General features: G+C 35.2%; 1 long non-coding RNA gene across 1 annotated transcript; it reads left to right on the top strand.

Moving 5' to 3' along the window:
* Nucleotides 1-454: 454 nt before the first annotated feature.
* On the top strand, nucleotides 455-11,426 carry LOC119042537 (uncharacterized). The gene is made up of 3 exons (XR_005081249.2): nucleotides 455-565; nucleotides 2,140-2,163; nucleotides 8,587-11,426. It is a non-coding gene; the product is annotated as an uncharacterized LOC119042537 (long non-coding RNA).
* Nucleotides 11,427-13,583: the final 2,157 nt, after the last annotated feature.

Raw genomic sequence — 13,583 nt, 5'->3', positions numbered from 1 at the left:
TAAGTAGTTGATTGGAATAATATTGGGTATATTGCTTATTATAAATGTTTGGATATTTGATTAAATATGACTACATTGCAGTTTCTGCTGTTTCTTTTTCTTTAATCAGAAAATAACCTCATCATTCATCACATCTGATATCCTTTAGTACTGTATTTTGGATCAGAGCAGTTTTTTTCTTTTTTTTTTTAACTCCTGAGGTTCAGAGGATAATATCATAGAAAAACTTCTTACCTGTGACTAAACTATGTAAAAAAGTGTGCACAGTCTCCTAGATTAGTCATAGTCTACTAGATGACTTAAGAAACTGACAATATTTGAAAGATTTTGACCTTTCATGGTTTGACATAATGAGTTTTGTTTTTTTCTTCTTTTTAAAAGTGGAACACCTGAGATAGCTATCAAAGAATAAATATAGCTTCACAAATATTTCTATGGTACCCTCTCTATGGAGACTTAACTTCTGGACATCATGGAAGATTGGCATTTTCCTTTTCCCTTATCAAAATTCTTCCTAACTGGATGGCCTGCACTGCAAACTAGCTTCCCCATCTCTGGCTGTTATGTGAGTTTGTGCTGGACAATTTACTTCATATTATTTGAGGACTTGTGAGTATTATTAGAATAAGAGGAAACCATGAAAATTATGGGTTCTTGGTTCAGTACTCTAACAAATATTTACCGAATGCCAACAAAAACAATATTTACTGCATGAGCGGAAAACAGAAAGACACAGTTCTTGCCTCTTCAGAATTTATTGTGTATGGTTTGTATCGTTATATCAATATTTGTACTATAAGTAAATGTAAAATTATAGCTATGATCCATGCTTTGAAGGTATGTGCGTAACAGTATAAGTGTAAATGTTGGGGGGAATGATCAAGTCAGGGAGGTCAGGGAGGATCTTTCTGAGGAAGTGGTGGCTGAGTCAAGGTCAAGTACAGTTGTTAACCAGATGAAAGGAGACCCGTGGTGGGGATATGAAGCAACCCAGTTCAGTTCAGTTCAGTGAATGTTTATGGAACACGTACCGTATGCCAGACCCTATGCTTAGGTGCTGGGAAATAAAAACCGAATGAGACATGGTCTTTGCCCCCATAAATAACTCACTATAAAGGGTTTCATTGTTCTGTAATTCATAAATTAGGAGAGTCACTCTGTATGTATTTGTTTTGCTTCTTTATAGTTCGAGTTTCCTTTGTGTCAAAATTACCTCAGTTAGTCAAGCCCTTCCCAAGAGATCAAACACAGTCTTTTTGTTATGGAGTCAAAGTTTAACAAACATGCACAGTCTGTTAACTTAAAAGTCCAGCTACGCTACCCCAGGCTTTACCATGCACCAAAACATGGTCCCCTAGCAGAGCCTGTGTGTGTCTCGGAGCCCGCGAAGAGTGGCTCCAGGAAGGAAGCTCGGCTGCCACCGAACAAGAGACCCATTATTACTTTATCTCTCTCTCTTTTTTTAACTGTTAACTAACATGACTGAATTATTAACCCAGCCATAGAAACAAATGATAAACACACTGTATGTGCACTTGATTAGTCTGTTTTTATGTTGAGTATTACTCAGACTAGGAGCACAAACTCCTGTGGCACACATATGAAGGGTCAAGGGCATAAACAAAGAGGGGAGGCAGGAACGGTAGTGAAATGGAGGCTATTACACCTGCGGAAACAGAGCAGAGCAGCAACAGAGCACACAGTAGTGCTGGGGTTTTGCTTTGGACTACGGGGCAGGCCCCACTCACCGCACCTCCCGAAAGCACATTCCAAGCCTGTCACTCTCCCTCTCCACAAAGGTCTAGGCCCTCTCAGCACCCTCCCGCCTGTGATTCTGGCAGAGCTCCTCACTGATTCTTGCCCTTCTTGGCTTCATACCCTGGTCTCGGTGGAGACCTTGCCACAGGGCTAGTTTTGAGCAGTGGGTCCGCTGCTCTTCTGTTTAACCAAGTCTGGGTTCCTGCAGCACCAAGCTCAAGGTGGCCAGGATGCCACCCTGACCACCGGACTGCCTGGCCTGCACCTTTTGCTAGGACTGCCAGACCTCCACAAAGGGATAGAGGAGGACATTGTTCTGTATCTCGGTTCTGCTGTCTCATTTCCTTATTTTCTCACTTTTCCCTTTTTTTTTTTTTGCAGGGCTTCACAAACTTTGCTTATAAGGTAATGTCAACATTGTATACTATCAAGGCTCTCTCATCCTGACTACGAGTCCTAAATATGTTTCCTTTTTCTCCTGTGTTTTATCATCATCATCATCATCATTATTATTGGCTTCTTTTTGAGGGTTGATTTATTAGGGGGCAGGTAATATTGCCAGGTTCTAGAAGAGGATGTTTACATATTGTATCACTAGGTGCCTTGTCCAACTTTACATCCTTTCCTTTATCATGGAGCAATCAAGGAGAAAACAGCAGTAGTTCCCAAACTTTCTTTCTTAATTGAGTAAGAGCAATCAACAGTGTACAGATCCAATAAAGATGTTAATGAACTGGTTGAATATTAGTAGTCTGAGTTTATCGTTAAGTTTTAGTTTTGAAGGCAGTAGGAAATTAAGTTAGAGACAGCAGCAGTGAGTGGCCTTTCAGAAAATGCAAAATATGCACTCATACCCACAATCCATAAAACTTTTGAGACTTTGCATTTGCAAATTCATTGTGTGTTCTGTCTTTAACAATTTCACACTCTTCCTGTGAAGAGTTATTATCAGTCCTGTTCCTGGGAGCTGTGATTTTTGCTAAGATTTCTAAATGAATGTGGCAAATAACATTATCAGACCGTCTAGCGAGTTGTTTGTGCTTTCGAGACTATTCTGTAAAAAGGAATTTATGTGAGTACCATTTGATCACTGAATAACTGTCTTGCTTAATTTTTTCTGGAAATATTATTAACAATATACTTTAGCAATGATCTAGCCCAAGATGTTCTTGTGTTATTTTGGAGCAAGTTGGGAGTGACTCATAGCATGTTGGGCGGCCAAGCTATGGTTAACTGGTGGTCAAGTTAGGAAATTCTGTTCCCAATAACTCTCCTTTTCTTAGCCCAGAACACCTCTCCACTCAGTTTTTTTCTTCTGATTCGTCACACTCATAGTCTCTGCTTGGTGTTTTCAGACCAAAAGTAGAAGCAGCGACATGCCATAATAAGTATTGTTCCTATTGCACTTCCAGCTTAGCTAAAAACAGGAAATACAGGCCATTTCGTGGAAAAGCCTGCTTTTGTGATATTTCCAACCCAAGAGGTTTGGATCAACTTTGGTTGAGCGTCTGAACTTTTGGCTTCTTACTTACAGTAAATGTTTTAACTTCAGAATTTTAGCACCATTTCTACTTATAAGAGAATGCCTTCCATATTTAGATAATGCTGACACATGAGTTTACTTTTAAACCATTTTTTAAATTTATATTGGGATGTACTTGTAGCCAAAAAGGTGCATAAGAACCTTGTGTGAATCATGAGATTTAAAGCATTTAAAGTCGAAAGAGCTATATTTTCATAGTTTCAAGACTTTACTTACTTATGGGACAGTTTCTTAAAAAAAAAGAGGTTTATTATTCTAAGGCTTTGCTCATTAAGTGAATATATGATACAGAAATTTACTAGGTAACATAAATCCAGAAGCAAAAATTCCAGGTTAGGTAAAATAGTCAGACTCTTCTGGTATAGAATATCCAGACCTACCAGAAAAATAAATATAAATCTATCAGAAAAATAAATCTAAATTACTCTGCACTCTAATAATCAGCCAACTGATTTTTAGTAATCCTTGCAGGCAGAGGGAGTTAAAAGTTGGAACTTCATGTAGACCATATCTTTTTAAAGTTCCATCGAGGTAAAAATCTAATTAGATAGATTAGCAGAAGTCACATATGATTAGATTTATGTGATTCCAGTCAAATAGGGTTCGTTTGGGAAACTCACTTTGTTATTTTCCAACATCGGGGGGGTCCTAATCTTTCTTGGTCTCTATGTTTTGTGACTGTGTGGACTGCCCGTCATGAATTGAATGGATTGCATTGTTTCATTTGTTCTGTTCTGATTTAGCCATCTACCGGGATTCTATAAACCATGTGTTCTGGTCTTTAAGCATGGTACATGGTGATATGAACTATAGTTCCAGATTGAGTTAAGTAAGTTTTTTTGATTACCTTCATAATATACTATTTGCTACATTTCTCTGCACCTTTGATTTCATATTAAAGGCAAGTCATCTCAAGAAAGGAAGATGAAAAAATAATAATGTCAAGGAACATTAGATAACAGAGTCATTTTCAGAGGAACCAGATCCCTTCAGCTTTAACCCTTATTCAGAAAGGAATTTAATTCAATATTTGTTGAAGTTCTGAAATGACTGAATAGTTCCCTTTATTCTATGTCTTCTTATTTCCATTTAGCTGGAATGTACTGAACAGGATTACAAATGACTGTTCTTTCATTTTTTATGGTTTAGACTAAAAGTAAAGTGCCAGAGTTCTTAAAGTAATCTCTCTTTATGAGATTCCAAGCCTTGTGCAGTCTTAGAAGGTGGAGACAGCATTTAGGTTTTTAAAATTTCATCAAACTGTATATAACATACTGAGCTTTTAAAATTTTGCTCATGGTCAGATGACAACACAAGCTTCCGTCCTCAGGTCAGCCCTCCTCCCCTTACTTTTTTCCAAAGCAAGAAAAACAAAGTAAGAGACAGCTAATACCTGTTAACATTCTGCCTAAGCCTACATTTTTCTATTGTGTCTGTATCACATGATATCCATTTTCCCCCCTTAATTCTTGGAATAATATCATTCACAATTTAAGATCTTACATTTCAGATTTTAAGGCTCTAGCTGAATAACACTGGATGAGTTGGAAAGTCCTAATAGTGAATTTATAAAGAAAATGTTGACAGGGCTTGAATTCTCATAGTGCTGGTGAGTACCATGATTATAATAATGGTTTCCTTTTAAACTCTTCCATTAAATGTTCCAAACAGTGGAATTTGTAGTTTTTCCTTTGGTCCAGAGATCAAAAACATGAACAATTTTACATTTCTAAGGTTGGACAGCGTGTGTGTTTCCACAATTTCTGTGGGAAAGCAACCCGCCCTTTCTCAGTTTTATTAAAAACCACCATGTTGGCTTCAATATGTGCCATTACAAGCACTTTCATTACGTCTCATATCTCCTTTTAGGAAGTAGAAGTCTGCCTCTTGCTTTTTTTTACTTATTGACTTTCCAAGACTACATACTGTAAGTGAAAAGTGGTTTAGAAAATTGAAGATAGGGTAACATAGTGGTTAAAAGGGTAAACAAATGTGAGAGATGGATTGTTTGAGGTCATAGCCTTTCTCTACCATTAGTAGCTACATGACTTAGGCAAATTACGTAACTCTAAGCCTTAGTTTCCCCATCTATAAAATGTGTATACTAATAGTATTTGCCTTATAAGGCTTTTGTAAGGTTAGAAAAGGTAACAAATGCCAAGTGACTGGATCACAGTAAATTCTCAACCACTGGTGCCATTGCCCATTGTTCTACTTTTTAACAGAGAGTTTGGAAATATTTTCTAGTAGTAATTACTGTCTTACTAAGACGATTTTATTTTGTACCAAGCATGTTTTAGTGTTTCTATTTCAGAATAAAAAGAATTAAAGTGGATTCATTCAACATCTTTACTGAGTACCCACTGTGTGCCAGTTGACCAAAAAGGTTTTTCCTTTAAAGATCTCATAAAATAGCTACTGTATTTGTGCACTGGAATCATCCTTATATTAGAAGGAAAGCCATTTTTTAAAGTTGAGTTGAATGGGCTCAAGATTTTGGTCTTTCGTATATTAGAATGCAACTTTTTAAAAATTAATGTGGAATATACAGTTTAATTGCAGGAAAAGGTTTATTATAACTCAAATATCCCAGAATCTCCAAGACTTAATATAGGGAATGTTAATAAATGTCATATTTCTTTTTGAAGTAATTTTTGTTCACAAGTAATCTGTGAACTTCACAGGTTGCTTCTTCTCACAAAGACTACTGAAGTCAAACCTAAAGGGTATTCTTGTAATTCAGTTATCTATATTTTGAGAGAGCCTTTGAAATTTATTTTTTTTAAATTGTTGTTCAAGTACAATTGTCTCCATTTTCCTGCCTCAACTTTCCTCCACTCTACCCACCCTGCCCTCAATCCTTCTCCCCTTTGGCTTTGTCCATGATCCTTTATACAAGTTCCTTGATGACACTTAAGTACCTAGGAATAAACCTAACCAAGAAGGTAAAAGACCTGTACTCAGAAAACTACACAACACTGAAGAGAGAAATTAAGGAAGACACAGATAAATGGAAGCATATAATGTGTTCATACATTGGAAGAATTAACATCATCAGACTGTCCATAGTACCCAAAGCAATTTATAGATTCAATGGAATCCCTGTTAAAATACCAATGACATATTTCACAGATCTAGAACAAACATTTAAAAAATTTATATGGAACCATAAATGACCCCAAATAGCCACAGCAATTTTTAGAAACAAGAACGAAGTAGGAGGGATCAAATACCTGATATCAAACTATATTATAAGACCTTTATAATAAAAACAGTCTGGTATTGTCATAAGAATAGACACATAGATCAATGGAACAGAATAGAGAGCCCAGAAATAAACCCAAGTCTTTATGGTTAATTCATATTTGACAAAGGGGGCAGTAGCATAAAATGGAGTAAAAATAGCCTCTTCAGCAAATGGTGTTGAGACATCTGGACAAAAAAAGAAAAAAGAAAAAAGAAAAAAGAAACCATCAACTTACACCATACACAAAAATAAACTCAAGATGTATAAAAGACTTAAATATAAGTCACAGCACCATAAAAGTCCTAGAAGAGAACATAGGCAGGAAAATCTCGGATACTCAACACAGCAACATTTTCACCGATATGTCCCCTAGAGCAAGGGACATAAAAGGAATGCATTTCTTTTAAAAACAACAATATTTTTTAATGGAAAAGAGCAATGTGTTTTAGGATTTAGTGTTATTTAGATTTTTTTCTCACAATAAGAATAATTGAGGCCTTAAGTAGAGGAACTTTTTAACTGAGTCCTATCTTAAGCACTTCCTTGTTTTTTACTTATTTATTCAGGGGTTAATTCTGCTATGGCCTTGAAGTAATTTACAAAGAAAACAAACAAAAGAATACAGCTATAAAATGATTAATACAGAATTTTCTAATGGTAGAAAGAGGAGGGAAAGAATGGATTTATGCAAGTAGTAAATCTTCATGGTCGCCATTGTCCTGCTTTAAATTTCCCATTTATTTTACTGGGCTGAATGTACACTGAACTGCTGTGATTCTTGAAGAGAATGATTGTAATTCTGGAGTCTCTTTAATCAAATAATGCAATAAACAATTTTGGAACACCTATTAAGTTCATTATTACCCTATGCCCATCAACCGTTTATGTTGGAAGAATTCAATTGTTATGTCTCAACTCTCACTAATTGATTTATCAATTTAACAACACATTTTTGTATATTATATTCAAGACAGTGAGTATGGGAAGTGGGTTGGGCTTTTTCTATTTTACTATAAATTACGATGTTTGCTGTATGGGTTTTTTGTTTGTTTTATTTTCATAGCTTTCTTTTATCAGATTATGGAAGTTCTCTCTATTCCTAGGTTAAGAATTTTTTCCTATCATTAATGAATGTTGAGTTTTATCAAATAATTATATTTTTCTGGATCATTTGAGCTGACCATGTGAGTTTTCTTTTTTCCTTTTCCGTAAGTTTGTACGTCTGCCTTTCTGGGGGAAGCCCATTTTGACTGTAGCGTGTTTTTCCTTTTTTTGTACATCTGGACTTACTTTGCTTATAATTTGTATATGATTTTTTGTATCTATGTTCATAGGAAGGTTGTCTTGTTCTTGTGGTGTGTCTTTCCTATAAAATTCTTGTCAGATTTTGATATCAACCTGCTGTCCTCACAAAATGAGATGGGAGACGTTCCCTTGTTTCCTTTCTCTCAAAGACTTTGTGTAAAATTGGTGTTATTTCTTAAAGGTTTTGAGGAGTCACTGATGAAACCTCGGCATGAAGTTCTCTTCTTGGGAGAGAATCTACTGACTTAATTTCTTTGTAGATATAGTACTATTAAGATTTTTCCTTTTTTCTTGTGTCAATTTTCTCCTTCTTTCCTTTCTTCCTCCCTTCCATCTTTCCTTCCTTCTTTCCATCCATCTATTCAGCCCTTATTTTTCCTTTCTGCAGTTCTATTTTTAAAAATTTTGTAAATATGTAATAAATACATAGTATCTTTTAATAAATATATAGTATCTATGTTATTCTGGAACTTACTTTACTTTTTAGTAATATATCCTGGATTTTTTATATCAGTATCTTTAAGGTAACCTCACTCTTTTCATGGCTGTGTAACATTCCATAGTCTGCAATCACCATATTTTATTTAACAAATCCTCTATTGAGGAATATTTAGATTATTTCCAATTTTTGACTGTTATAAACAATAATGTAAGAAACATTATTGCATATATATCTGAATATTTAAATAGAAGTACTTCTGTTTCATCTTACTTTTATTTTTTCATTTCTTAGGAGTAAGTAGATCCATCCTAAACTGAAACAAATAGATCGCTGCTGCTTCTTCTGAAGAAAAAAAGGGAGAACAGCTAGAGAAATACAGTGGAGCTAGGACTAAAAGGACTTGCTGATGAATTCCATATGGAAATTAGAAGAAGGCTAGTTTATAAATATGTTAAGTATTCTATGGATTATCTATAAATTCTAATGGCAACATATTAACTGGGTACTTTTAAATTCTTCCTTGAATGTTCATAAATTAAAAAGTTAATATCTACTGGGATAGCTGGGTTTATTTTGGTCTTTTTGTAAAATTAAAAAGTGAAAAAAGAACAACAGAAAAGGATTTTTAACAGAATAATAATCCCAGCCTAATAATTGCTCTTGAAGACCTTACACGTGTCCTTCATCCTAAGGGAAATTCCTGCTTTTCTGGCCTTTTCAGTTCACAAAGAATAAATGTCCAGAAGCAGAGATATTATGTAGAATTTTTTCAAGTTAGGAGAGTGATGAAAGGAATACAGGAACATCGCTCTCTAGGCTTTCCTTATTGCTCATGCACATTTCTGTGGAATTTAATGACCTCAAGAAAAGCAGATGATTTTCATGTAACTTCATTTAAAATAAACTTAATCTACACCAGTGTGTCCTTCAACTTAATGCACACATAAATTACTTGGAGGTTTGTGGAAATGAAGATTCTGACTCAGGAAGTCTGGGTGGGCCCAAGATTCTGCATGTCTACCAAGCTCTCATCTGGCCCACAGACCACACGGGAACAGGAAGGGTCTCGGCCTCTCTCCGCATAGGCATTTTCCCTGCTCTTAATGGCTTTTATGTTTTAGTGTTTCAGTAAACCCAACCAGTAAACTCATTGGAGCAGCTGACTTATTAAAACACACTTGGTAAGAAGAAGAAACAAATAAGGAATATATTTTTCCTCTGGAAAAAATATTTCTGGATTTACAATTCTCTTTCCATCCTTGGTCTGAGAAAGCCTGGCATATTGATTGTTTTCTGGGGTTCTTTACCCTAATGACTCAGATTCTAATTACATTCCAAATTATGACTATTTCCCTAAATATTCCCAGCTGCTTTCAAGATGAACTCTATAACATCACTAGAAAAAGACTCTCTGTGGCCTTTTTTGGAAAAATCTAAAATATGATCCCAAATAGCTTTTTAAAAACATGTGATGTTCAGAAGACCACAGAATTTTAGGGTATCTTTTCAAGTCAGCATTAATCATATATGGTTTTGTTCTGAAAGCATTTCTTTCTAAATGACATACATTAAAAAAAGCACATATCAATTGAGACAAGATATTGGCACAGGAGAGGCTATAACTCAGAAACCTTATCTGAGAATGACAGTTTAATATGTTTTTGTCTCAATAATAGTTACTGTATATTATCAAACTAGTTACAAACCAAAATGGAGGGCCCACTGGGTGTCCAACCTGTGGCCTGTGGACTGCATTCAGCCCAGAATGGCTAGGAATGTGGTCCAACACACAATTGTAAATTTACTTTAAACACCATGAGATGTTTTTGTGATTACATGTTGCAATGTATTTAATGTGTGGCCTAAGACAACTCTTCTTCTTCCAGTGTGGCCCAGAAATGCCAAAAGGTTGGACAACAAGCTAAAGTACTAAGTTGCAAGTGCCAGAATATTTGCACATAAAATTGAAGTAAAAATTATTTAATCAAAAATGTATTTTATACAAATTACTACTTTATGAATACTCAGAATATCATGAACACAAATATGACTTTTGAAAACCTTATTACCCCTCAAAGTATGGTAATTCTAAAGATGTACTATTACCTAATTATTGAAATGTCATTCTAGTTGGGTATTTACAAAAAATATATTGCATCAAGTTAAGTATTTACTCAGCTGAAAACATGGCAGCAAGACATCCTTCCTGCTATTATGCAATTATGCATCTTTTTCTAAGAGCTCTTCAATTTCTGACCCTTCTACATTTTAATGTGTTATTTTATAGCCTTGGCTGGTGTGGCTCAGTGGATTGAGTGCCGGCTTGTGAACCAAAGGGTCATGGGTTCCATTCCCAGACAGGGCACATGCCTGGAATGCGGGCGGGTCCCCAGTAGAGAGTATGTGTAAGGCAACCACACAGTGATGTTTCTCTCCCTCTCATTCTTTCTCCCTTCCCCTCTGTCTAAAAATAAACAAATGAAGTCTTGAAAAATAATATTATTTTATATGTACAAATTATATGTAATATGAATAATGTATGAAACATTTCCAATACCTATGAATTGGTGAACTCCAGAAAAGTTAGAAAAATACCATACCTTTGTCTACTTTACTTATCTATCTTCTCCTCAGAGGTAACCTCTATGCAGAATTTTGAAATTAATGATTCTGTTAAAAATAGTTTAACACAGGACCATATGAATTGAAATAAGATATTATTTATTCGCTTTTTGAGTTTTATTAAAATGGTTTCATAATGTATATGTCTAGCATTTCCTACTTGATATTGTTTCTGAGATCATACATATTAATGTCAGCAGGTTATTTCTTTTTACTGTTATGTAATATTGACTTGAGAATATATAAAAATTTGTTCTTTTGTAAGTGGGCCTTTAATTTCCTAGATTTTTATTGTTGTTATGAAATATGCTTCTCTCAACATTCTAGTGAATTTCTCCTGATGCACAAATAAAGAGATTTTTTTAGGTTGTAGATATTTTGGAATTGAATTGCTGGGTCATAGCAAATGATCATCTTTTCAAAATAATACCAAGTTATTTTCCACTGCACAATTGTATAGTCCCACAAACAATGTGTATGAATTCTCATTGGTCCATATCTTCTCTTGTTATGTGTCTTCATTTTTATTAAAATCACTATAAAATTATCTTAATTTGAAGTTGCTCGACTATTATTTGAGTTGATTTTTATGTTTATTGACCATTTGTGTTTGTTCATGCTTTTGCTCATTTTTTCTGTTGGGTTATTTGTCTTTGTTAATGTTTCATTTTTCATTTAAGGACTGTATTATATACCAATTTTTTCCTAATTAATTTCCAAACAGGGAATACATCTAATCTTATATTAGATTTAGGTTCTTCTCACAGAGTAGTGCAGTTCTGATCCACCATCCCAATGATAACAGGTGTGCATAAACCCAGAGGACTGCATACACATAATTTTATATACACAGAGAGGCATATTCACGTGTTTTTTGTGTTAAAAATTATATATAGGTACACATGTGTTATATATATGTTGTGTGCATGTGCGTGTGTATACATATCAATATCACACAACTATTGAAGCTACTGGAGTACAAAAAAGGTGGGCAGAAACTGGAGAAGCCCTGATACTTAGAAGCAGGATTAGCATTAGGTAACTTTCCCATAGTTAATGCTTTTCACCTAAGGGCAGCTCTAGTCAGCACTGTAGTCAGGGTGTAGTGAATGGATAGTGGGGGTGAAAATTCTAGAAAGGAGGGAGAGCCCACTATTTTTCATGTTTACTTTGTCCAAGTATCTTGGTGATCTCTGAGAGCCACCTGTGGTTGAAAGTGTTGAACAGAGATTTCAGGTGCTGACCCCATCATTGGGCAAGCATTTTGGAGTTTGAGTTTGCCAAGGTGCCTTTCTGCTAAAATAAACAAATAAATAAAACCTCAATATTCTTCACAGAAGTACAGAAGTATGTATATTTTCTACAAGATTTAGGATGAAGGCAAAATTTCCAGAAGAAAACAGGAAAGTGATAGTCATACTCAAGAGAAAAAGTAATTAATGGAGACTTACTCTAAGAAATTGGAATTATCAAACAACATCACAAAGCAGCTATTATAACTATATAAACATGTAGAGAAAAATATGATCAAAATAAGTCAGTGGAGAATTTCAACTGCAAGATAGGAAACTCTAAAAAAGAGTCAAATAGAAAGTTTAGAACTAAAAATATGATATCTGAAATGAAAAAGATAACTGGGCAGGTTTAAAACTGCTTAAAGATGGTGGAGAAAAAGGCAATGAATTTTAAGATCGATAACAGCAGTTAGTTAATAACAAAGACAAATTAAAAAATGAACAGAGACTTTGTCACTTGAAGGATAATATCAGAAGGTCTAACTTGAATATTAAGTAGAATCTGAAGATAGAAAATAATACAGAAAAATGATTTGAGGAAATAATGACCTAAAAGCTCTCAAATATAATGAAAGATATATGTGGTAATATTACTAAATGCTGTCAGTTCTATTGCTAGAAATCCTTGTGAATCCAGCCTGTCTTTTCTGTCTGCTATTGCCCTTCATTTGGACTATTGCAACAGCCTCCTGTTTGTCACTTGGAGACCTGTCACCTAGTTTTAGTGTATCCTCCAGATTGTCGCTGGAGTTACATATCTAAAATCAGGGTGGAATTGTCCTATAGTTTTTTTTTTTTTCACCGCTGGTTGGTAATCACTTAAAATGATGGCTTTCTTCATTCTTGAGACTGGCGCCGTAGGCAGGTTGTAGTGGGGAGGTCAGTTTGTGGTATTTGAAGGTTGGAGGTTCATGTTTAGGTGCTTGTAGATCTTTGTGTCTCCACCTCCTGGAATTCTGAACACTAGTGACTTTGTAAGTCCTTAGTTAAGACATTAGGTCACTGGATCAGAGAGAGCTAGTGAGTGGTAAAAAACACAGCATTTTCTCTTTACTGATCAACAACCCAACTGTTGTAGGAAAAACTGTGTTCTCCCCAAGATATGTTGAAGTCCCAAATGCTGAAACACATGAAAATGACCTTCTTTGGAATTAAGGTCTTTGCAGATGTAATCAAGTTAAAGTGAGATTATACTGGGTAAGTGTGGGCCCTAATTAATGACTAGTATCCTTATAAGAAGAGGGAGACTCGGACACAGACACACATAGGGGAGAGAGGAGGCCATGTGAAGGCAGGGGCAGAGATTAGAGTGATGCATCCATAAGCCAAGGAACACCAAAGATTGCTAGTAACCACCATGATCTAGAAGAG

This window comes from Artibeus jamaicensis, unplaced genomic scaffold (assembly GCF_021234435.1).
Source record: "Artibeus jamaicensis isolate MK-2021 breed Jamaican fruit bat unplaced genomic scaffold, CSHL_Jam_final contig_387, whole genome shotgun sequence".
Classification (NCBI taxonomy): domain Eukaryota; kingdom Metazoa; phylum Chordata; class Mammalia; order Chiroptera; family Phyllostomidae; genus Artibeus; species Artibeus jamaicensis.
The sequence above is the reverse complement of the archived record's forward strand: the minus strand, read 5'-3'. Positions and strand labels throughout refer to the sequence as shown.